The 25,346-nt window shown below is 40.1% G+C and overlaps 1 long non-coding RNA gene and 1 pseudogene across 1 annotated transcript; both read right to left on the reverse strand.

Annotated features, from left to right (window-relative positions):
* Positions 1–558: 558 nt before the first annotated feature.
* On the reverse strand, positions 559–1,583 carry LOC147354490 (uncharacterized; annotated as a pseudogene).
* Positions 1,584–15,084: 13,501 nt separating this feature from the next.
* LOC147354491 (uncharacterized) lies at positions 15,085–17,224 on the reverse strand. The gene is made up of 2 exons (XR_015146458.1): positions 17,102–17,224; positions 15,085–15,173 (listed from the first exon to the last, which is right to left on the reverse strand). It is a non-coding gene; the product is annotated as an uncharacterized LOC147354491 (long non-coding RNA).
* Between the last annotated feature and the right edge of the window lie 8,122 nt (positions 17,225–25,346).

The raw sequence follows: 25,346 nt of genomic DNA on the forward strand, positions 1-25,346 counted from the left end.
GAAAGTCGCTTCTGCTTGCTGCAACTAGAGAAAGCCCACGTACAGCAAAAAATAGGCTCAGCACAGCCCCCAAAACAAAAAGGCATTGAGTCCTCTGGACTGACCAAAAGAAGCATCAAAATGCCAGTCTCCAACCATACCCCAACCAAGTTTATGTGGAGAATTCATAGCCCTACTGCTGCAAAAAGAGAAAGAAGCCAGCATAATGAAGACCTAGCATAGCCAAAAATAAATTTTAAAGATTATTAATGAGAGAAAAAAACTTCTAATGAGAAATGCATTCTTCTTTATAAAAGTTTCTGTTCCATGCTTATGATGACAAAACTTCAAATACTTATATGATAAAAAAAAAAAAAAAAACTTGTTTACATCATAATATATAATACTTAAGCCAATGATCTGCAACGGCAGGGTTAGGCACATAATTTCTCTTCTGTATGAACTGCCTACTGGGCAGTTAATGCTGAATATGCACTAGAAACTCTGACACATTCATTTCACTTGTATGTTTTCTATACAGTATGAATTCTCTGAATTATAAGGCCTGAACACTGACTAAAGGCTTTGTCACACTCACGACATTTGCACTAAAATGTTTCAACTGTCACATTTCTAATGTTTCTCTCTAGTATGAATTCTCCAATGGTTTCTAAGTTCATCATTTCAAGTAAAGCACCGGCCATATACATCATATTTATATGGTTTCTCTCCTGTCTGAACTGCCTGATGATGAGTTATGGATGACTGTGCCTAAATGGTTTGTCACAATTTTTATATTTGTAAAGTTCTCTCCAGTATGAATTCTCTGATGAAGAGCAAGGCTTGACCTTACACTGAAAGCCACATATACCACAATTATATGGTTTCTCTCCAGTATGAACTCTCTGATGAACAGCAAGGTTTCCAGTACAAACAAACGCCTTGCCACATATATCACATTTATATGGTTTCTCTCCAGTATGAATTCTCTGATGAAGTCCAAGTTTTGCAGTCTGATTAAAGGCCTTGCAACATACATGACATTTATATAGTTTCTCTCCAGTATGAATTTTCCGATGAACTGCAAGGCTTGAAGTTTCACTAAAGCCTTTGCCACATACATAACATTTATATGATTTCTCTCCAGTATGAATTCTCCGATGAACTGCAAGGTTTTCAGTTTGACTAAAGGCTCTGCTACATACATCACAGTTATATGGTTTCTCTCCCGTATGGAATCTCCGATGAACTGCAAGCTTTGCAGCTTCATTAAAGCCCTTGCCACATAAATCACATTTATGTTGCTTCTCTCCAGTATGTGCTCTCAAATGAACAGCAAAGTGTGAAGTTACTCTGAAAGTCTTGCCATACAGATCACATTTATATGGTTTCACTCCAGTATAAAGTCTCTGATGAACAGTTAGGTTTCCAGTATGACTAAATGCCTTGTCACATACATTGCATTTGTATGGCTTCTCTCCAGTATGAATTCTCTGATGAAGTGCAAGGCTTGTAGTTCTACTAAAGGCCTTGCCACACATGTCACCTTTATATGGTTTCTCTCCAGTATGAGCTCTCTGAGGAACTGCAAGGTTTAAAGGCATTGCCACATACATCACATTTATATGGCTTCTCTCCAGTATGAATTCTCTGATGAACTGCAAGGCTTGTAGTTCTACTAAAGGCCTTGCCACATACATCACATTTATGTGGTTTCTCTCCAGTATGAACTCTCTGATGAACAGCAAGGCTTGAACTTATACTGAAAGCCTTGCCACATATAGCACAATTATATGGTTTCTCTCCAGTATGAATTCTCTGATGAACTACAAGGCTTGCAGTTTGACTAAAAGCCTTGCCACATACATCACATTTATATGGTTTCTCTCCAGTATGAGCTCTCCGATGAACAGCAAGGTTTCCAGTATGACTGAATGCCTTGCCACACACATCACATTTATAAGGTTTCTCTCCAGTATGAATTCTCTGATGAAGTCCAAGTTTTGCAGTCTGATTGAAGGCCTTGCAACATACATCACATGTATATAGTTTCTCTCCAGCATGAATTTTCCGATGAACTGCAAGGCTTGAAGTTTCACTAAAGCCTTTGCCACATACATCACATTTGTATGGCTTCTCTCCCATATGAGTTTGCTGATGAACTGCAAGCTGTGAGTTTTGAGTAAAGCATAGGCTACATACATCACATTTATATGGTTTCTCTCCAGTATGAACTCTCCAATAAATTACAAATTTTTCAGCTTGATTAAAGGCCTTGCCACATACATCACATTTATATGGTTTCTCTCCAGTATGAATTTTCTCGTGAATTGCAAGGTTTGAAGTTTGAATGAAAGTCTTGCCACATACATCACATTTATATGGTTTCTTTCCAGTATGAAGTCTCTGATGAACTGCATGGCTTGCATTTACACTAAAGGCTTTTCCAGAAACATCACATTTATATGGTTTCACTCCGGTATGAGTTCTCTGATGATTTTCAAGGTGTGTACTTTGTTTAAAGCAGTGACCACACACATCACATTTATATGGTTTCTCTCCAGTGTGAATATAACGATGAACTGCAAGGTTTCCAATTTGAATAAAAGCCTTGTCACATACATCACATTTACATGGTTTCTCTCCAGTATGAATTCTCCAATGAACTGCAAGTTTTGTAGTTTGATTAAAAGCCTTGCCACACATGTCGCATTTATATGGTTTCCCTCCTGTATGGATTCTTTGATGTCCAGTGATTTCTGAGTCCTGAAGAAAGGTTATATCACATTCATTACATTTGTAAGGTCTTTTGTTTTTTGTTTCATGGTCTGGTAACATTTCTCAAGGATGCATAACAGCATTCTCATCTTTATGAGAAAAGCCTTTGCAGACATTACGAGTTCTCTGAGATGGTAAACCTGAGGCGCTGACATCTGTCACAACTTGACTACATTCAAAAATTATCCCTTCAGATTGTACCATCTGCAATTCATCCTGAAAGCTTGATCTGTGCCTTTCAAAAGGTCTATTTCCTGCATCACTTCTACTATGATGATCTCTTCCATCAATGAGGTTTTTGTTATGGGATGTAGAGATTCCTTTGTCATTTCTTTCATCATCTGTCCACATACAGTCAAAGTCATGTATATTTTCCTGGATCTTCCTGAGGCGAAAATCTTTGCTTTCAAGGCTTTCAGCTCTTCCAAACATCATTCTTAAAAAATTTCCCCTTTACTACTGTTTGCTTTTACCTGTAATTTCTTCATCATATGTATATGAGACATATCTACAAGACATAAAGAACCACAGGTATTCTATTAGTTACAATTCATAAATAAATAATTTCCTGTTGAACACATGATATTATACCAAAAGTCATATCCATCCTGAACAGAATTATGAATCTTCACAATGATGACCTTAAAACTATAGAACAATAAATGAATAGAACTCTTTAAAAAAGAGTGAAGTAATTCAAATTAATTTTAGGGTAGTTTAGTTTCAAACACAATCAGAAAACATTCATTTTATGCAAACTCATGTCAGTTGACAAACAAAACATATTTTCCCACCATGACCTCAAAGATCATCCTACTTTGTACTAAACACACTGCTGTCTCATAATTGAGGAGAAACTAATGGTATATTGTACACACTTTATGTATACTTATACATATTTAAATGGTAAAGAACATACAGGACTAGAGAGGTGACTCACTGGTAAACAAGCTGCCTGCCAATGCAAAAGACACGGCATAGTGGGATACAATCCCTGGGTAGGAAAGATCCCCTGGAAGAGGAAATCACAACCCAGTGCACTATTCTTGCCTGAAAAAAAATTCCATGGATAGGAAAGCTTGGTGGCCAACAGTCCATGAGATCACAAAGAGTCAGACAGGACTGAGCAACTGAGCAAACAAGCATCAAAAGGCAATACATTGGAATGGTAAACAATGCAAAAGAAGCATTCTAATGAATAATGTAAAAAATAAATGGCAGTTAGTAACTGTTCAAAAAATACTACATTGAGAAAATAAAGAATTCTGTAAACTATATATATATATATATATATATATATATATTTCCCCCCCCCCCCCCCTCCCTGGACTATATGGCTTATGAGATCTTACTTCCATGACCATGGATTAAATCCAGGCTCACTGCAGTGAAACTACTGAATCCTATCCATTGGACTGTCAGGGAATTCCCTAAAATAATTTAAAAAATAAAAAAAATAAACCGTTTTCCAAATACCTCTTAGAAATCTATCAGTAGATAGACATATAGGCATTTTATGACATTAACAAGTGGTTCATGTCAGTTATAGTGTGTAATACAAAAGACTGTCATTTTTAAAAAACAAAAAGTAAGTGAAACATTCTCTACTTACACAATAATCATTCAATACATCAACTCCCTATCTACACAGTAACCTAAACTCACCCAGTTCACTGGCTCCAAGATACATGTAAAGGAACAAGCTTTGGGGCTTCCCTTGTGGCTCAGAGGTAAAGAATCCACCTACTAGTGCAGGGCACACAGGTTTGATCCCTGATCCAGGAAATTCCCACATGCCTGAGAACAACTAAGCCTGTAGGCCACAAGTGATGATTCTGTGCTCTAGAGCTGGGGAGTCACAACTACGGCACAAACACAGAAGAGACCACGCATTGCAACAAGAGAATCCACTAGAATGAGAAGTCCATGCACTGTAACTAGAGGGTAGCCCTTGCTCACTGCAAGTAGAGAAAAGCCCCTGAAGCAACAAAGTCCTGGTGCAGCCAAAATCAAACAAATTTTAAATAAATTTTTAACGTACTGTTATGCAGATAAAATAATGTGATTGGAAAACTTAGTTAACTAGAGTCAGAGACAACTCTCTTGGGCATGAAATGTAAAATAACAACATACAATATGCAATGTAGACAAAGAGACATGTCACAATAAGCATGACAGGAAGTAAATATATCTTTTAAGCAAAAGTAACCTTTGAGACAAACTCCCTGTAGTCCAGTAGTTAGGACCATGTGCTTCCACTGTAGGGGGCACAGATTCCATCCATGAATGGAGAACTAGGAACCAGACTGCCATTGTCACAGCAAAAAAAGAAAAAGTAACTTCTTATTTTTTCTATAAAACACGCAACAGTCAATGCACCTAACAGCACTAATTACCACAGGAGGGGGACAAGGGGAAGTAAATCCCTTTGAAATACCTCATCACATGCTACCCAAAGTCAAGCAACAAAATTGACAGGAGTCAAATGACAGATTGTTGCAGAACATATAAAGACCTTGCCTTCTGGGACCTCTTTTCTTGGAGTCCACTCTCCATGAAACCTCTCTCTCTTTAAAAAAAAAATCACTTTGTTCATTTAGAAATAGCCATGTGTAAGTCAGAAGTACTTTCCATTTTCCTTAATAAAATGTAATTTTGAGGTAGCAGTTGGAAGGGCTGCAGGTTGGACATCTACAATCAGCTGCCCTCCTCTTTGCGTGCCCTGAGATAAGAGATAGGTCGGCTCCGGTCGAGGAATTTACAGCCAACAAAAACAGGGTAAACAGCCAGTTTGTCTCTTACTTTAAGGGAACAGTCATGGCAAGGACAAAGAAAGGAAAAAACCCTGTCTGATGAAGGAGACAGTACACAAGTGCAGAAAGGCACCTTGGAGTTAAAAGTCAGAGGATCATTCCAGGCCATAATGAGTTTTGCTCCTCTGAGAAGCCTTTACTTCAAGATCCAGGGTGTGCCTGTGTACCCAAAGGGAGGGTCCTGAGACAAATTAACCAGAGGAGACAAAGCAAGGTGATTGACCAATATTTCTCATACCTTTCTTACTAAAAACACACGTCTTACTTTCCTTAAGCAACCATGAGCTGTCTGTTATATTAGCATTTTGTAGACTGGTGAGCATTTTGTAGACTGGTGAAAATGTCTAAGAATAAGACTAGTGATAATGTCTAAGAATATTTGCTTTCCTATAGAGAACGTCTCAGGGTGGCACCAAACGTAGTCATTAATAGTCCAAAATCTCTTTAGTTTCTCTGTAAGAGGAAATGAGTTTTCAGTAATATGTGTTTCAGAATCTTATTTTATTTGGAAATAACCTAGATAGTCAACGAACTTTCATCACTCAGTTTAGCACAACCCTAGAAATTCAGGTTATTCAAATCTGGAGAGACTATTTTAGACAGAGTTTATCTAAAAGCTCCAATTACATTTGCTGTCTTCCCTTAAAAGTTTCTTCACTTGAGTTACTTTAACTGTTGACAACCTTATAAGTAGGTACAATAAATGTATGAGACAATGTTGAAGATTCAAGACATGTCTTAATTAAATTAGCAAAGAAACATTAATACTAGATATTTAATATTGAATATTTTCCAGTTCACATAAACCTGAAATTCATTTAGGTTAATTTCTCTTGTAATTGTTTGATTTGTAAGTGCTTCTTTTTTTTTTTTTTTTTTTTACAAACAATTGAATTAGAGCTTATTTACAAATAAACCTCAGCAATATTATCCAAAAACAAAGACACACATTGAGATAAACATAAATGCAGATCGACAGACATGAGAGCTCTCATACTTTCCTGCCTGAGATTTAAAATGTCTCTTTCACTCTTTTTTTCCCACCCCCTGCCCCGTGGTTTAAAATTCTAATTTGCCCAAGACTGAAATCCCTGGAAAAATGGGTTACATATTTCCAGGACATGGCAAAGGTTGCACACTATGCAGGGTCGCTTCACTCCTGTCCAACCCCCTGCAACCCCATGGACTGTAGCCCACCAGGCTCCTCTGTCCATGATGGTACTCTCCAGGCAAGAATACTGGAGTGGGTTCCATTCACTTCTCAGGGGATCTTCCCTACCCAGGGATCAAATCCACTTCTCCTGTGTCTCCCCCAGGGGCTGGCAGGTTTTTCACCACTAGAGTCATCTGGGAAGCATTGGCAAAGGTTAACTTTAAACTTTTTTTTCGACAGGCCTTTTTAAACAAACTTGCTGTTTTTAATTCCACAGGTAAAAAGAACCGGTTTTGCATTTCCAAAGAAAAAAAAGAATTCATCTTAACCAGTTTTCTCCAGAGTCTAAACAATATCATGGCCATCCTGCATCAAAAAAGTTATCTTTCCTTTCTATAGTCATAGCTTTATGGCTATAATACAGATCGAACAGTGCTCAAATTGACTGTGATAACAGGGACAGAAGGATTGATAAAAATCTTGGAATGTCTCTCCAGGGAGTTGGGGATCTTTCATCAGAAGAATCTAAAGGGGTAAACAAACTTGCTAGTGTGGGGGAACCTGAGCTCCCCCTCCCCGCTCAGAGACTGGGGCAGTTAAAAGGGGACCAGCTGATGGAGAAGGAGACAGAGGGGTTGGGAGGGGTGTAAGGCTACAACAGGACAAAGAATGGAGAGAGAAAGGGCAGTGGGGGACACTATTGGAGCTGTGTGCTGGCTAAAGAGAGTTGACTTAAAAAGTGAAGATTTGATCAGCCAAAATATAATGTGACATTGTAATATGGGTAATCATCCTCACAAATCACGTAATTCTTTTTCCAGTTGTAACTTTTCTTTAGACAGTTTTAAGTTAACTTTATTTACCTCACGGTAAGCTGAGAGGAGGATCCAGGCACCAACTTGGATGGTGTTAAACCTGGGGTTGGTTGGCAAGGGCCCCTGCAAAGGCTGAACGATGTCACGATTTGTCCCCTATCTTATCTATGGTGCTGCAAGCCTGGCATTCACAGGAGACAGTCAGGACATTCAGACTCAGGGCAGTTTCCATGCAGGTTAGAAGCAAGGTCAGAAGAATGCACTGCTTTGTCTTGAAGCCTAAATAAGACTATTTATTTAATTTCCCTAACACCCTGGTGGCTCCCTGGTAAGAATCTGCTTAGTAATATGGGAGACATGGGCTTGATTCTTGTTCTGGGAAGATTTCACATGTCATGGAGACTAAGCTGATGAATCACAGATACTGAGCTTGTATGGTAAAACTATTCAAGCCCTTGTGCCTAGGGCCTGTGCTTCACAACAAAAGAAGCCACCACAATGAGAAACCATGCTCCCTGCAACTACAGAGTAGCCCTCACTCGTCTCAAATAGACAGAAGTCCACATACCAAAAAAGACTCAGTACAAGCCCCCCAAAAAAGACCTTGCTTTCATCTCTGTGGGGGTTACAGCACCACTCGAGGGTACTGTACATTTCACAGGTCAAAGAACAGAGCTGTAAGTTAGGGAGAAGAAAAATCTCCTGTGAGAGTTCACAAACATTAAACATCTGTTTTCTCACAGAACTCTCCCACTTGGAGAGTTTCCCAAACACCATGAATGGTGTGGCTTCTTCTCTGTCCTTGTGACAGCTGACCTGTGATCACACTGTGGATACTTTCCCACTCATCTGGATGTTTGCTATTAGCACCTCATTCTCCACAATCCAGGGGTCTTCTTTCTTGTGCCACAAGAATGGAGGTAATGTTCAGATAAGCAACAGAAATTCCTACTCAGAAGTAATGCCACATACTGTGGCTTCTTCCAGAATCCAACCACTCTCTCTTCTTTTTTTAATAAATATATCTGTTATTTTTAATACATTTGATTTCTTCTGGCTCGGGTGAGTAATCGCTGCTGCTTGGTCTTTTCCCCAAGTTCAGCAAGTAGGGGCTACGCTCCAGTTGCAGTGCTCATCCTCCTCACTTGCTGCGGCTTCTCCTGGGTGCATGGGCTTCAGTACTTGTCCCATGTGGGCTCAGTAGTTGTAGCTTCCAGGCTCTAGAGTGCTGGCTTGTAGTTGAGGCACACAAGCATAGCTGCTCTGTGACATGTGGGATCTTCCCAGACCAAGGATCGAACCCGTGTCTCCTGCATTGGCAGGTGTAGAATGCAGCTCTTTTGTCAGCCAAGGAGTGAGGATATTATAAACCGACAGAAAAATACTTCTCAAATGAATTTACTATCTATCTCCTTCTGAATGCACAGGGAATAGTATAATATACAGTATAATATGCAGCAGGTATCTAGTTCCTATCTAAGAACTACGGAACCAAGAACACAGGGCTAGAAAACAGGCAACTGGATATTTCAAAGTTTGAAATCAGCTTTATAAACACTCGAGCTGTGGAGAAACTCCATGTGTATCACACAGTGGGCAGGTCACCTGAAGGAAAGTCAAGTTTAAACTCCTGATGCCAATCAGGAAGCTTTACATGTGTGAGTCAACAAGGTTTCGAGCTTAGTCAAGAAAAACTGGATCTCAAAAGGTACAGAGGGAACATGCAGAGGTACCCCAGGGAAGATCCCTACTTCAGGGGGAAGTGATCCTCACCCACAGACAGCAGGTTCCTGAGGGTCTCCACCATCGCGTCCTGGTACAAGGTCCTCTGGGCAGGGTTCAGGCATTCCCACTCCTCAGGAGTGAAATCTATGAACATATCCTTGAAGGTCAATTGTGCCTGAAATGAAAACACATTTCACCAACGGGCCCTGAGGAGGATTCTTAGTTTCACACAAAATGAGAAGAGGTAAGAGGGGTAAAGCTCAATTCAGTTGAAGTAATGTTTTGATAGATCCATTAAAAGCTGCTTCAAGCAAACTGTTGGTCTCAACTCTAATTTATAATTTCCCCTTTTTGCTAAGATTATGATATCCTGCATACCTGAATGGTCTAGTGGTTTTCCCTACTTTTATACAGTGGAAGTGAGAAATAGATTTAAGGGACTAGATCTGATACATAGAGTGTCTGATGAACTATGCACAGAGGTTCATGACATTGTACAGGAGACAGGGATCAAGACCATCCCCACGGAAAAGAAATACAAAAAAGCAAAATGGCTGTCTGGGGAGGCCTTACAAATAGCTGTGAAAAGAAGAGAAGTGAAAAGCAAAGGAGAAAAGGAAAGATATAAGTAACTGAATGAAGAGTTCCAAAGAATAGCAAGGAGAGATAAGAAAGCCTTCCTCAGCGATCGATGCAAAGAAATAGAGGAAAACAACAGAATGGGAAAGACTAGAGATCTCTTTAAGAAAATTAGACATACCAAGGGAACATTTCATGCAAAGATGGGCTCCATAAACGACAAAATGGTATGGACCTAACAGAAGCAGGAGATATTAAGAGGAGGTGGCAAGAATACACACAAGAACTGTACAAAAAAGATCTTCAGGACCAACATAATCACCATGGTGTGATCACTCACCTAGAGCCAGACATCTTGGAATGTGAGGTCAAGTGGGCCTTAGAAAGCATCACAACGAACAAAGCTAGTAGAGGCAATGGAATTCCAGTTGAGCTATTTCAAATCCTGAAAGATGATGCTGTGAAAGTGCTGCCAGCAAATTTAGAAATTGCTCAGTTTTGGAAAGTGCTCAGTATGCCAGCATATTTGGAAAACTCAGCAGTGGCCACAGGACTGGAAAAGGTCAGTTTTCATCCCAATCCCAAAGAAAGGCAATGCCAAAGAATGCTCAAACTACCGCACAATTGCACTCATCTCACACGCTAGCAAAGTAATGCTCAAAATTCTCCAAGCCAGGCTTCAGCAATACGTGAACCGTGAACTTCCAGATGTTCAAGCTGGTTTTAGAAGAGGCAGAGGAAGCAGAGATCAAATTGTCAACATCTGCTGGATCATGGAAAACAGAAGAGAGTTCCAAAAAAACATCTACTTCTGCTTTATTGACTATACCAAAGCCTTTGACTCTATGGATGACAATAAACTGTGGAAAATTCTGAAAGAGATGGGAATACCAGACCACCTGACCTGCCTGTTGAGAAACCTGTATGCAGGTCAGGAAGCAACAGTTAGAACTGGACATGGAACAACAGACTGCTTCCAAATAGGAAAAGGAGTACATCAAGGCTGTATATTGTCACTCTACTTATTTAACTTATATGCAGAGTACATCATGAGAAATGCTGGGCTGGAAGAAGCACAAGCTAGAATCAAGATTGCTGGGAGAAATATCAATAACCTCAGATATGCAGATGACACCACCCTTATGGCAGAAGGTGAAGAGGAACTAAAAAGCCTCTTGATGAAAATGAAAGAGGAGAGTGAAAAAGTTGGCCTAAAGCTCAACATTCAGAAAACGAAGATCATGGCATCTGGTCCCATCACTTCATGGGAAATAGATAGGGAAACAGTGGAAACAGTGTTAGAATTTATTTTGGGGGGCTCCAAAATCACTGAAGATGGTGACTGCAGACATGAAATTAAATAGATGCTTACTCCTTGGAAGGAAAGTTCAGACCAACCTAGATAGCATATTCAAAAGCAGAGACATGACTTTGCCAACTAAGGTCCATCTAGTCAAGGCTATGGTTTTGCCAGTGGTCATACATGGATGTGAGAGTTGGACTGTGAAGAAGGCTGAGCGCCGAGGAATTGATGCTTTTGAACTGTGGTGTTGGAGAAGACCCTTTAGAGTCCCTTGGACTGCAAGGAGATCCAACCAGTCCATTCTAAAGGAGATCAGTCCTGGGTGTTCTTTGGAAGGACTGATGCTAAAGCTAAAACTCCAATACTTTGGCCACCTCATGCGAAGAGTTGACTCATTGGAAAAGACTCTGATGCTGGGAGGGATTGGGGGCAGGAGGAGAAGGGGACGACAGAGGATGAGATGGCTGGATGGCATCACTGACTCGATGGATGTGAGTCTGAGGGAACTCCGGGAGTTGGTGATGGACAGGGAGTCCTGGCATGCTGTGATTCATGGGGTTGCAAAGAGTCGGACATGACTGAGCGACTGAACTGAACTGAACTAATATCCTGCAATCAAGATGAATGTGTCATGTATGTGGACAATACATGAAAAATACACAAATTAAAACCAAACTGGGTTGTCCATGCATAAGTGTTACATTCAACACACTGAGTGACATAGTGTCACTATCTAGATGAGTTACAGCAAGACTGGTGTCTTCAGAGATGACAAAGTCCACAATGACTTTAAAAGAACACACATTGTGATGATGACGACATCATCACACTGATGACAGGTGTTTCAGCACGTCCTACACACTAAGCATTACTCTAAAGACTTCACACGGATGAACTTGTCATCAGCATAACAGCACGTTAGAGAAAGATCTGTGTCTACCTTACTGGGGAGAAAACTCTTTCACTCTAAGAAATCACTCAGATCAAATAGTTAAGAAATGAGGCTACAGCACCTGAGCTCAGGTGGTTGGGAGTGACAACTGAACCTAAAGAATCAACTAGTTAACTACCAGAGAAGGAAAGAGCATCCACAGAGAGTTTCCTGAGAATATCTGAAACAAGTTCAAGGAAGTTGAAATACAATAGAACAGCATAAATGGTCATGATACAGGGTCACATCCTCTCCATGACAAGCCACACAATGTCAAACTCCAGGAGATTGTGAAAGACAGGGAAGCCCGGCACGCTGTAGCCCACGACGTTGCAGTGACTAAGCGGCTAAACAACAACACATCATTGATAGGGCATAGACTGGGAATTTGTGGTGCGTGTGTCTGGTTTTTTCCCAGGGAAACAGGGGGCCTAGTGGGGTCTTAAATCGGTGATAATGGGGAAGGGTTGCTCTTGGCAGTAAGCCTTTTCCTGGAAGTCATGTGGGAGAATTCTTTAATCTTTGCTCTTTGCCATAATTACAGGATCTGAAGTAAGCTTCAACTCTGTCATTGTAAGCTATAATACCAAGAAAAGTCAAAGAAGATAAATACACATGTAATAGTTAAAAATGGAACCTTAGGGATATTAACCCAGTAATAATAAAAACAACAAGGCCTGAGAACATTGGTGTATGTACCTTTGAACGTTGGTGAGGGGCCCTGCGTGTTCCTTTGGGCTCTGTTGTGTCTGGTCCTATCACATCTTAGAGACATCAGTACGTGTTGAAAGACATTCCTCTGAATCAGCAAGTCAGAGGTCTGGGTTGAACCAGAACCCAGAAGTTATATTGATGCCAAAATCTTGGCTCTCTGTGCAGAAATGCCAAACTGAAATATTTGAAATACAAACACAGAGACAGAGTTATGGAGGATAAACAGTGGCTTTATATATGTGCGAGGCTAAAAGGGAACACTTTAGGCCCCCTCCCTGGTGAGTAAGGAGATGTTCTATCATCCGCTAGGGATATATGCTGGAGAAGGCAATGGCAACCCACTCCAGTACTCTTGCCTGGAAAATCCCATGGATGGAGGAGCCTGGTATGCTGCAGTCCATGCAGTCGCTAAGAGTTGGCACGACTGAGCAGCTTCAATTTCACTTTTCACTTTTCACTTTCATGCATTGGAGAAGGAAATGGCAACCCACTCCAGTGTTCTTGCCTGGAGAATCCCAGGGATGGGGGAGCCTGGTGGGCTGCCATCTATGGGGTCGCACAGAGTTGGACATGACTGAAGTGACTTAGCAGCAGCAGCAGCAGCAGGGATATATGCTAAGGATCAAGGCCATAACAGTCTTATATTCTTGTTTCCTCTGCAAAGTTCTAAAAGGATGGGGTTGGTGACAAGATTAAGTTGTGTGCAGGGTCTTAGACGGTCTAGTCTCCTAATCAGTGCAGTGGTTGCATGTTCGATTCCTAGGTCGGGAAGATCCCCTGGAGGAAGAAATGGCAACCTATTTTGTCTCCATAGGGTTACAAAAGAGATGGACACAATTGTCCCGTCGTGAGCATCCTTCTTTGATTAGCAACTGTTCTGCCCTTTGGAACTCATACAAGGTTATGGAGGCTGCAGGCCTGTCTTTAAGAAATGGGAACTCAAAAGGCCTCCATGCCTGGGAGCCCCACAGAGCCCTGCTCTGCAGCCTCAATACTAGGAAAAATATTTTCCATTTTGCCATTTCCCTGGTGATCATAGAAAAAAAAAGTCTTTGCACAGCATCCTGGATATTATGTGTATGATTAGACAGTAATGAAATATCATACTGATGTAACTAAATTATCCCCTCATCTCCTCTTTTACCAGCTGTGCTCTGGTGAAGAAATAGCCAGTGAGAATAAGCCTTTCTTCATTGAAAGTGAAAAAGCAGTCAGTTGTTTTCTCTGCTCTGAGAAAAAAGCTGCATGTGAATTGTCCACATTCCACATGCAGACAGAAAACTCAGATGTGGATAGATGTGGTCTTACCTTAAAATGGTTTCGCCCATACACCTGGGGGAAGTCTTCATGGAATTCCAAGAGTAGATGTACTGAGGATTTAGCACATATGAAGTAGTAAACACAAACTGAACGGAATTATCCAAGAAAAATGCAACATTGATGGGAAAACAAAATTAAACACCAAAGTGAATGGGCCTGGAAATTATCATACTGAAAGGGTAACACGCAGGAAGGTCAGGGGTCCCCACATGGAGGATATAAGCTGCAAGTGTCAACGTTTGTCTTTCTGAAGATTTATTTATTCCTCAAATGAATTCTCTCTTCTGTGATCTGTTGTAAGAATTGTCATAAAAGATGGCCAAATAAGGATTCCCTCCAATATGAATTTGGGGGGGGGGTGGAATCTTGAGGAAATATTGTTTTCTTAAACATGTTTCCAAATTCAGTATAGTATACAGTTTCTGACACACATGAATCACTTCATTATGCCCATGGTGTGAGTACTTCATGGAACAGACTACACAATATTCATTACCTGTCCAAATTTGCTGTTCATATATATCCTCTCACGTTCCACAGTTTTGATCTTTGAGTTAAAGCTCCAGTGTGCACATTACTTTCGTGTGGTTTCTCGGAAAGACATATATTCTGAAGTCTACACCCCACTCCAGTACTTTTGCCTGGAAAATCCCATGGATGGAGGAGCCTGGTAGGCTGCAGTCCATGGAGTCGCTAAGAGTCAGACACAACTGAGCAACTTCACTTTCACTTTTCACTTTCCTACATTGCAGAAGGCCATGGCAACCCACTCCAGTGTTCTTGCCTGGAGAATCCCAGGGTCGGGGGAGCCTGGTGGGCTGCCGTCTATGGGGTCGCACAGAGTTGGACACGACTGAAGCAACTTAGCAGCAGCAGCAGTCATTTCTTTCATCATCTGTCCACAGACACTCAAAATCATGCATATTTTCCTGTATCTTTCTGAGGAAAAAATCTTCAATTTCATGGCTTTCAGCTCTTCCAAACACCACTCTTTGAAAAATTTCTTTTTTACCACTGTTTCCTTTTGCCTGTAATTTCTTGATCATACGTATTTGAGACACATCTACAAAATATAAAAACCATATACATTCTATCAATTACAATTCATAAATAAATTGTTTCATGCTGAATACATGGTATTATACCAAAAGGCATATCCATGCTGAACAGAATTATGCATCTTCCCAGTGATGATCTTAAAAATATTTGAAACGCTAAACAAATAGAACTGTTTAAAAATGAAAGAGAAATCACATGTAATCCAAATTAATTTTAGGGTAGCCTAGCTTCAAAGATACAGTCAGAACATATTAATTTTTTCCAAATTCATGTCAGTTCTCAAAGAAAAGGGTATTTTCGCACCATGACTTCTAAACTCATTCTACTTGGTAGTAAACACACTGCTGTCTCATAATTGAGGAGAAAATATAGCATATTGTACACACTTTATGCATACTTATACATAAGTAAATGGTAAAGAACAGACAGGGCTATGTAGGTGTCTTGGTAGTAAAGAATTAGCCTGCCAATGCAGGAGACATAGGATAGGGAGCTTCAATCCCTTGGTGGGGAAGATCTCCTGGAGGAGGAAATGACACCTACTGAACTATTCTTGCCTGAAAAAAATTCCATGGATGAGGAGCTTAGCAAGCTACTGTCCATGAGATAACAAAGAGTCAGACAGGACAATCAACTGAACGAGCATTCATTAACAGGCAATACATTGCAATGGTAAATAATCCAAAAGAAGCACTTTAACGAATAATGGAAAACATAAATAGCAGTTGACAACTGTTCAGGAAATTCCCTAAAATAACGGGGAAAAAAAAAAAAGAAAACTTATCTAAATACTTCTTATAAATCTATCAGTAGATAGACATATAGGCATTTTATGATATTGACAAGTGTTTCATGTCAGTTACATTATGTAATACATAAAGACCATCATCTTTAAATAAAAAATATTAATAAATGAAACACTGTCTACTTAAAGAACAGTCATTCAGTAGAGCAATTCCCTATCTATACAGTAACTTTAACTTATTCAGTTCATTGGTTCTAAAATACATGTCAAGGAACAAGTTTTGGGGCCTCCCTTCTGGCTCAGAGGTAAAGAATCCACCTGGTAATTAACACAGGGCACAAGGGTTCCATCCCTCATCCGGGAAGTTCTCACATACCTTGGAGAAACTAAGCCTGTAGGCCACAACTCCATGTTCCAGAGTTCGGGAGTCACAACTACTGTGCACAGGCATAGAGCCCATACACTGTAACAAGAGAAGGCATTAGAATGAGAAGTCCGTGCACTGCAAGTAGAGAGTAGCCCTTGCTTGCCACAAGTAGCAAAAAGCCCTGGAAGCAACAAAGACCCAGTGCAACCAAAAATAAAAAACATTTTTAAAATGTAATGTATTGGTATGAAGAAAACCAATATTATTTGAAAACTTATTAACCAGAGTCAGAGACAACACTCATAAAAATGAAAAGTAAAATAAAAACATACAAGATGTAAAGTAGACAAAGAGATGTCACAATAAGCAAGACAGGAAGTAAATATATTCTTTAAGCAAAAGTAATCTTTCAGGCAAATTCCCTGGTGGTCCAATCTTTAGGACTACGCACATACCCTGGAAGGGGCACAGATTCCGCCCAGGAATGGGGAACTAACATACAACCTGCCACAAGGCACAACGGAAAAAAAAAAAAAAGCAGTAACTTCTGACCTTTTCTGTAAAACAGGCAACATTCTATGCCACCTAACAGCACTAATTACCTCAATCTCACAAATAAAGGTAGTGGATTCACAGGGTTCCTGTACACAACTCCATGGAACATGAAAGTAAATGAGCAAAAGCAGGACTGACACCGAGACTTACAGATTCAGACATGCTCTGAACCATCAGGGCCCACTTGGGCAGAACAGAGGACAAAAAGTTACAACGAACTCCAGGAGTGTAAAAAGGAAACTTCAGATCAGACACAAGAACTGACCTGTGTAATTGTGTTACTCAGCCATCCCTCTTGGAAATTGTTTCCAAGGCACCAGTAAGATCTCAATTCAGGTCCTGTCTAAGAGAGGACCTCAATCAATATCCACTGTCCTTACAGGTTTCCTGAGTTACAATCACAGAAGATCCAAACCACATTCCTGTTACACACACCCCTGAAGGGTGTGGCAAAAGAAGTAACAATAGGAATAGCTGAGGGTTCTGAACAGGAAGACAGGTTGAAGGCAGCTCTGTGTAGGATCCGAGACACCAAATGCAATCAAAGAGCTGCCAGTCCTCCCCGTCTTCCAATGAGGTCTCCCAAGTGCAGCAAATAGGAAGAGAAGCAGGCTGGGTCCGAAATAATCTCTGGAGGTGTTAGTGCTTAGTTTTACACGGACCAAAAAGCAGGCATTCGATGGAATCCAGCACAGAAGGGGGACAAAGAGGAAATAGATCCCTTTGAAACACCTCATCACATGCTTCCCATAGTCGAGCAACAACATTGACGGAGTTAAATGACAGATTGTTACAGATCATATAAAGACTTTGCCTTTTGGGACCTCTTTTCTTGGAGGTCCACTTTGCATAAAAACTCTCTCTCTTTTTTATTTCTTCCTAATTAAATCATTTTCTTCATGGAGAGACAGCCACCTGTAAGTCAGATGTACTTTCTTTCTCACTAATAAAATGTAATTTTCTGGTAGGAGACTAATGGGCTCCATGTTAAATGTCTTGAATGTTGTCATCTTCCCCTTTGCACTCCTTTGCAACCATGAACTGTCCTTTATACTAGCATTTTGTAGAATGGTGACCATAAATACCAGATAAGAGATAGGTGGGATCCAGTTGAGGAATTTACACCCAACAAAAACACGGTAAATAGACAGTCATTCTCTAATCTCAGGGAATAATTATGGCAAGGACAAAGAAAGGAAAAAACCCTGTTTATTAAGGGAGACACTACACATGCCCAGAAAGGCTGCTTGGAGTCAAAACTCACAGGATAATTCCAGGCCATAATGAGTCTTGCTCCTCCCAGAAGCCTTCACTTTGAGATCCAACTTGGCTAAGGTATGCATGCACACTCCACGGAGGGTCCTGAGACAAATTAACCCGGGAGAATAAACAAGGTGATTGGCCTGAGGGAAGATGAAGACCTGGAAAACTGTCCTTTGTAAAGAATTTACACTTCCCAAAGGCGTCTCTCTCTCTCAGGCTGCCCGTGTGCCTTGCCACATGTACTTTTCCTTTCAATTAACTTTTTCCTTTACTCTTTATCTTCTGCCTCATCATCTGAATTTGTTCTTGACTAGGCAGGTCAGACTAGGGACCTTAGCCCTAAATGTTGGCTCCTGTGGTCCAGGGGTTAGGAGTCTCGATCTGAGAAATTAAGAACTTGCTTCCAGCTTCCGCTCGCTCCCACTCACTGCTATGAGCATCCCAAATCAATTTCATTGCTTATACCTTTTGTTACTAAAAACACGGATCTTACTTTCCTTAAGCAACCATGAACTGTCCTTTATATTAGCATTTTGTAGAATGGTGACCATAAATACCAGTGATAACTTCTAAAAACATTTGCTTTCTTATGGAGAACATCTCAGGGTAGCAACAAACATATTCATTAATAATCCAAAATGTCTTTAGTTTCTCTATGAAATTATCAGTAATCAGTGCCTATGTGTGTGCTAAGTCGCTTCAGGAATGTACGACTTTTTGCAAACCCATGGACTGTAGCCTGCCAGCTCCTCCATCCATGGGATTCTCCAAGCAAGAATACTGAAGTGGGTTGCCATTTTGCGGGGAGCGAGCTCCGCCTCTGGCAAAGGTCATGAGGAAGGAGGCTTGGCATACGCAAAGGCGGGATCAAGCCTCAGGAGTCTCCCTGGAAATTCTCGAGCAATCTACCCCCAAAACCAGAGTCTGCCTACTTTCTGCTTTGTGCTTTCACCTACACCTCTGACTTTACGGGGGGCTGTCCCCCACTACCTCTCTGAAAAAAGAGTTAGCTTATAGCTCCAGTTAATAATTCCTGGGTGTGACAGTGTTTCAACCTACAAACTCCCTTGGAAGTCCTCTAGCCTGCCTGAATAGGTTTTTCCGGCCACATGTGATTGCTCAGAGCCTCCAAACTGTGAGAGGCATGAGATGTTCTAAACTGTCTAAATACAGATTCCTTTGAGCAGTCAAAAGATTGATTAGAAATTGTATTGGTGAAGGGTTTTTCACTTATTGGGCCAATGTTTGCTGCTAAGTCTCCATATCCCTTACCTGCTGTGTCCCTGGCAGTGTATTGATTAATATAATTGGTGTAAATAGTAGCTTTAATGTTTGTAACCTGGGACCCTTGAATTAATTCTTTTTCTTGTTATAGCCCACCACACCTTTGCTCTGTAGGAATGCAACTTTATCTAATGCTTTTTGGAGGCTGGCGCCTGACTTTAGAATAATCACCTTTAGAGAAAAAGGCCTCCGGGCCAGAAGATGATGCAAATCACCTAAACTTTTGCATATGATAAGTTTGCAGGAAGAAAGCCTGGCTTACTGCATGACTCTACCCCTTCCCCCATTATCCTCTATGCATAACTTAAGGTATAAAAACTACTTTGGAAAATAAAGTGTGGGCCTTGTTCACCGAAACTTGGTCTCACCATGTCGTTCTTTCTCTTACCTTCTGGCTGAATTATTCAGCCTCTTTTCTCCACTGAATTTCCTCACTGAGCTATCCTTATTTCAGCCTCTTTTCTCCACTGAATTTCTTCACTGAGCTATCCTCATTCTATTACTCTTTATATCCTTAATTAACGTTTAATTAAGCAGTTGTTTCCTGATCCTCGCCGACGCCATCCCCGCTTCGAATACCCTGGATCAGCCGGGGCTGGTCCCCGGCACCATTTACTTCTCCAGGAGATGTTTCCGACACAGGGATTGAGCTCTCAATTCAATCAATTCAAAAGGTTGAGGCGTCAGGCAAAGTGGGTTATGTATTTCAAGGACTTGGTAAAGGTTGCGTGCTGTGCTAAGCTGCTTCAGTTACGCCCGACTATCTGCAATCCCATGGACTGTATCCTGCCAGGCTCCTCTTTCCATGGGACTCTCCAGGCAAGAACACTCTGATGGGTTGCTATTCCCTCCTCCAGGGGATCTTCCTAACCCAGGGATCAAACCCACCTTTCCCACAGGTGCAGGCAGGTTCTATACAATTAGAGTCATCTAATAGTAGTACAAGCAGAAAATAATACACAAAATACTTTAATGCCAATCTGTATAAAATACCTGTATTTAAAAATAATATGAGGGCATCCCCGGTGGCTCAGCGGTAAATAGTCCACTGACCAGTGTATGAAACACAGGTTGTTGCCTGGTCCAGTTAGATCCCACATGCTGAGGGGCTTTCAGGGACTGTTTGATAGGAGGATTCCTAACTTGGTGTTTCTCACAAGTCCTTTGTTTCTTTTCAAGTGAAGCAGCACACTACTCCCAGGAACTGAAGTCATTGTGTGAGACAAGCTTGAATCTCCTTTAGTAAACATTCTCTTTACTACAAAACTACTTAGTCTTGATCCCCTTTCTTGAGATATGGATTGTCTCCTGACCTTGTGACCATTATTAATCCCATTATTAATTCCCTTGTTAACAGTTGCTGTAGGTTTGGTTTTCTGATCTTTATCACAGTCATAAGAAACTTCTGGTGCTACAGCCTATATATACGCACAGAAAAATCATTAACGCGCCTTTGCTGCATCAGAGGTTAGGGCCCCATGACGTTTTTGTTTCTCTCTCTCTCCCCTGCAAGTTCTCTGGATGTAAAGACCCGTCGAGCTCACTCTCCTGCAGGAGAGTGAGGCGCACTGTGTGAAGGCGCACTGTGCCTTCACCCCTTTGAGAGGGCACCTGGTGCTTTTGTGAGCAACCCAAGACCTGTGTCAAGGACTTTATTGGTTTTCTGCGTAAACCACGGAATATCAGCCTCTTTCTTTCACTTTCTGATCATTGACTCTGGACCACCAGGTTCCGGTCCGTTAAAGGACCCCAAAAAGTGGCACTCAGAACAGGGACACTGGTATACGTGGCATTTCGGACGGAGTGACTCCAGACTCCCATTGAAGTCAGTAAGTACTAAGACACGGGTCAAAAGGCTAGAAATCCCCATCATTTGTCTATTTTACTTCACCATTTGTTTAAAGCTCAGGGACTTTTGGTTTTGTGCCAATGAATAGAGGCTTACTTTCAAACAGTGGTTAAATGTAATCCATGGTTCTCTGATAAAGGCAGTTTTGATTTAGAAATTTGGCACCGGGTCAAAGAAAATGTTGAACGGGCCGCCAAACAGGGAAAAATACTGCAATTGATTTCTGGCCCCTATGGGTTCTCATTGTGGGCTTCCCTTGTGGCTCAGAGGTTAAAGCGTCTGCCTGCAATGCAGGAGACCTAAGTTCGATCCCTGGGTCGGGAAGATCCTCTGGAGAAGGAAATGGCAACCCACTCCAGTATTCTTGCCTGGAGAATCCCATGGACGGAGAAGCCTGGTGGGCTACAGTCCAAGGGGTCGCAAAGAGACACTACTGAGCGACTTCACTTTCACTTTCTACGGGCTCTCATTAAAGTTGTAATTCTGCCATTTCAAGGTAAATTCTAGCCCTCCCAATATTGGACAACAGACAGAACACTTATTGCATGAATATCAAGTAGATAATACAACTTTATAAAAGGACCAATTAGAACAACATAAAATATTTCAAAATTTTCTTACTAACCCTACCCCAGCTACTCCAAATGCTCCTCCTCTGCCAACCGTCGCAACTCCAAAAGTCTCTCCTTTGTCAGATGTTTTTTTGACACCAAAACTGGCAATGCTCTTCTGGACAATAATGATAAGTCCTTGGCACAGAATCATATTTGCAGAAAACCAATACAATGCCCTCCTTTGTTGCATGAAAATTAAACTCATATTTGCACTTACTTGCTCTCCTCCACGAATTAGACTCTGAATTACTGGTTCTGCAATCACAAGTTTCTAACACCAGTGCTTTCTCCATCTTTCCAGTTTTAAGAAATCCTGACACTCAAGGGCACATAATACCTCAATATGACGGTTTTAATCTTTTTCACATGCAACAAATGAAAAAGGCTATAACTATGTATGGCTCACATTTGCCTTTTACTAGAGAGCTTCTAAATATTGTGGCATCTTCTAATGGAAACTTTTTCCCCTATGATTGGCGAACTTTAATAAAAGCTCTCCTTAAACCAGGAGAATATCTTCAATGGACAATGTGGTTTTGTGATATAGTCAGAGATCATGCTAACAAGAATGCTCGAGCTGGCACTCCTGAAAACCAAATTACTTATGAAATGTTAACTGGCTCCAGACAATTTGATACCATAGAAGCTCAAATACAATGCCCTCCTTTATTGCATGAAAATTAAAAACACTGGCCCTTGAAGCTTGGGATTGAATGACTCCTCAAGGAGAGCGTTCGGGTAGTTACACTAAAATATTACAAGGGCCTAATGAAAGTTATGCTGATTTTTTAGCTAGATTAGAAACTGCTATTTCCCATACTGTAATTGAAGAAGAAACCAAAAAACAGCAAGAAAAATTTCTTGCTTATGAGAATGCAAATCAGGAATGTCAAAGAGCTATCACTCCAATTTGTGAGACTGGGGCTATTATTGACTATTTGAAGGCTTGTCGAAATCTAGGATCAGAAACTCAAAAGATGCAAATGCTAGTTGAGACAATGGTTGCTGCCTTTAGAAAGGGAAATGAAGGATGCTTTACATGTGGAGATAAAAACCATTTAAAAAGGGAACTGCCCTAAGAAGGCTAATAAAAAATCTCCAAGAATTTGCCCTCGCTGCCGTAGAGGAATGCACTGGGCCAAAGATTGTAAATCTAAATTTGATATTGATGAAAAATCTATTCCAGGAAACTCCAAACAGGGGACCCCCCCACCCAGGTCCCCTACAACAAAAACCAGAGGCAAATTCTATCTTTTCCCTCAACATCCGGCCGTGCTGCCGTCAATATACCAGCCCTAAATGATTTTTTTCCTTTACCCTCAAGCAGTCCCTTCTAGGGTACCTACCGGACTATTTGGACCCCTGCCCCCACAAACCTTTGGTCTCTTGCTTGGCCAATCTAGTTTGACTTCTAAAGGAATTACTGTTCACCCTGGAGTAATTGATTCAGATTATAAAGGAGAGATTCAAATTATGATGTCATCTCAGATTCTATGGCAATTCAAAAAGGGGGACAAAATTGCTCAATTACTTCTTTTGCCTTACATTTCTATTAACCCCTCTAACAATGTATGGACAAGCAGATTCGGCAGTACAGATCAAAACCAATCCTTACGGACCATTGGTATCTGTATGTGCCCGACCAAATATAAATATCAAATTAATGGTAAAAGATTTTCTGGTCTCCTCGACATTGGATTTGATATTACTATTATTTCCAAACACTTATGGCCCAAATCCTGGCCTATACAAAAGGTCTCTTGCCAAATTGTGGGAATTTCTCAAACTAAAGTACAAGAAGTCTATCAAAGTGTTCAGATATACCCATGTGAGGGACCAGAAGGCCAGCCTGCAACATTAAGAGCTTATATGATAGATGCACCCCTGAATCTAATAGGAAGGGACTTACTTATGCAATGGCAAACTCAGATATACATTCCACATTTTTCCTAAGGGCCACTGCTCATTTAACAAACAAAGCAATTATTAAAATAACTTGGAAGAATGACCAGCCTAGTTGGACAGAGCAATGGCCCCTTACAAAAGAAAAATTACAGGCTGCTAAAGAACTTATAGACACATAATTCGAGTTGAAACATATTGAGGCATCTTGCTCTCCTTGGAACTCTCCTATTTTTGTTATAAAAAAGAAATCTAACAAATGGTGCCTTTTAACAGACCTTAGAAAAGTTAATGCATCTATGAAACCTATGGGTGCATTACAACCAGGAATCCCATCACCTACTACTATTCCTCAAAATTGGCATATTGTTATTATTATTATTATTGATTTACAAATTGCTTTTTAAATATACCTTTACACCCTTTAGACCAAGAGAGATTCACTTTGTCTCTCCCTTTTCCTAATCACATTGGGCCTCATAAAGATTTCAGTAGAGTATGTTACCTCAAGGTATGCTTAGCAGTCCTACTATTTGTCAAAATTTTGTAGTCAAGGCTTTACATCCAATGTGACAGCATTTCTTTCATGCATATATCATGAATATACTGTAACTACAAAAAGGAGAAATGATATTTTTGACACTGAATGGCCATGATATTCTTTAGACTCTAGAGAATACTGATTAAAATAAACTCTTTTGAAATTGCAAAACTGGTTCTTCTAACATATGCAGCTAGGAAAAGGTTAACTTGTTAAAATACTTTTTTGGAGCTCCAGTTCTGCCTGGGAAACAAAAACAGGCCTAAAAAAAACCCTAAACTTAACTCTTATCATGTCCTTGGGATACACAGACCACTCTATCTAGGACTCCAGCCATAAACAAATTGGTGAAATTCAAAAATAATAATAATAGGACACAAAGATATTTTAAATTTCAAGCAGAAAACTATGCCTATCTATCTAAAATTATCTATGTCTCAATATATGTCTTTGTTTTTGGATAATATGAAGTTAATGACCTCTATTTAAATTCAACTTCACGTGAACTGAAAAATATATAATATTAAAAATAATGTTTATTTAAATATAAATAAAATTTAAATATAATTGCTAATCTAATTAAGACACGTCTTAAGTCATCAACATTATATAATACTTTTATTATGCCTAGGTTTAAGGTAAACTAAATTTGTCAGCAAAAACATAACTTTATATGTATATAAACATATATATTTATATAAAAATAAATATTTAATGATATAATATAATATAATAAATATATTCACCAATCTATAAAATGCTAACATACAAGACACTTCATAATTGCTAAAGAAAAATAAAATATATGCTTTTAATAAAAAGATATAAGAAATGGCAAATAAAATGATAAATATAAAAATATAAAAAGGGTTTATGATAAATAAAGAAGAATTTTATGACAAATTGGTATAACTCATTGCCCTGAACTTTCTTCCTCTTCCTTCTTATATGTCTGAATCGATACAAATTCTTCTTTTATAGGGGCCACACCTCTCCGGAATGAAACTACACGAAATGTTATAACCCTTTTAGCTTTTAGCTTACTTTGCAATAACAC

Source organism: Bos grunniens, chromosome 18 (assembly GCF_055505025.1).
Source record: "Bos grunniens cultivar Pamir isolate PY7600 chromosome 18, Bosgru_T2T1.0, whole genome shotgun sequence".
Taxonomy (NCBI): Eukaryota; Metazoa; Chordata; class Mammalia; order Artiodactyla; family Bovidae; genus Bos; species Bos grunniens.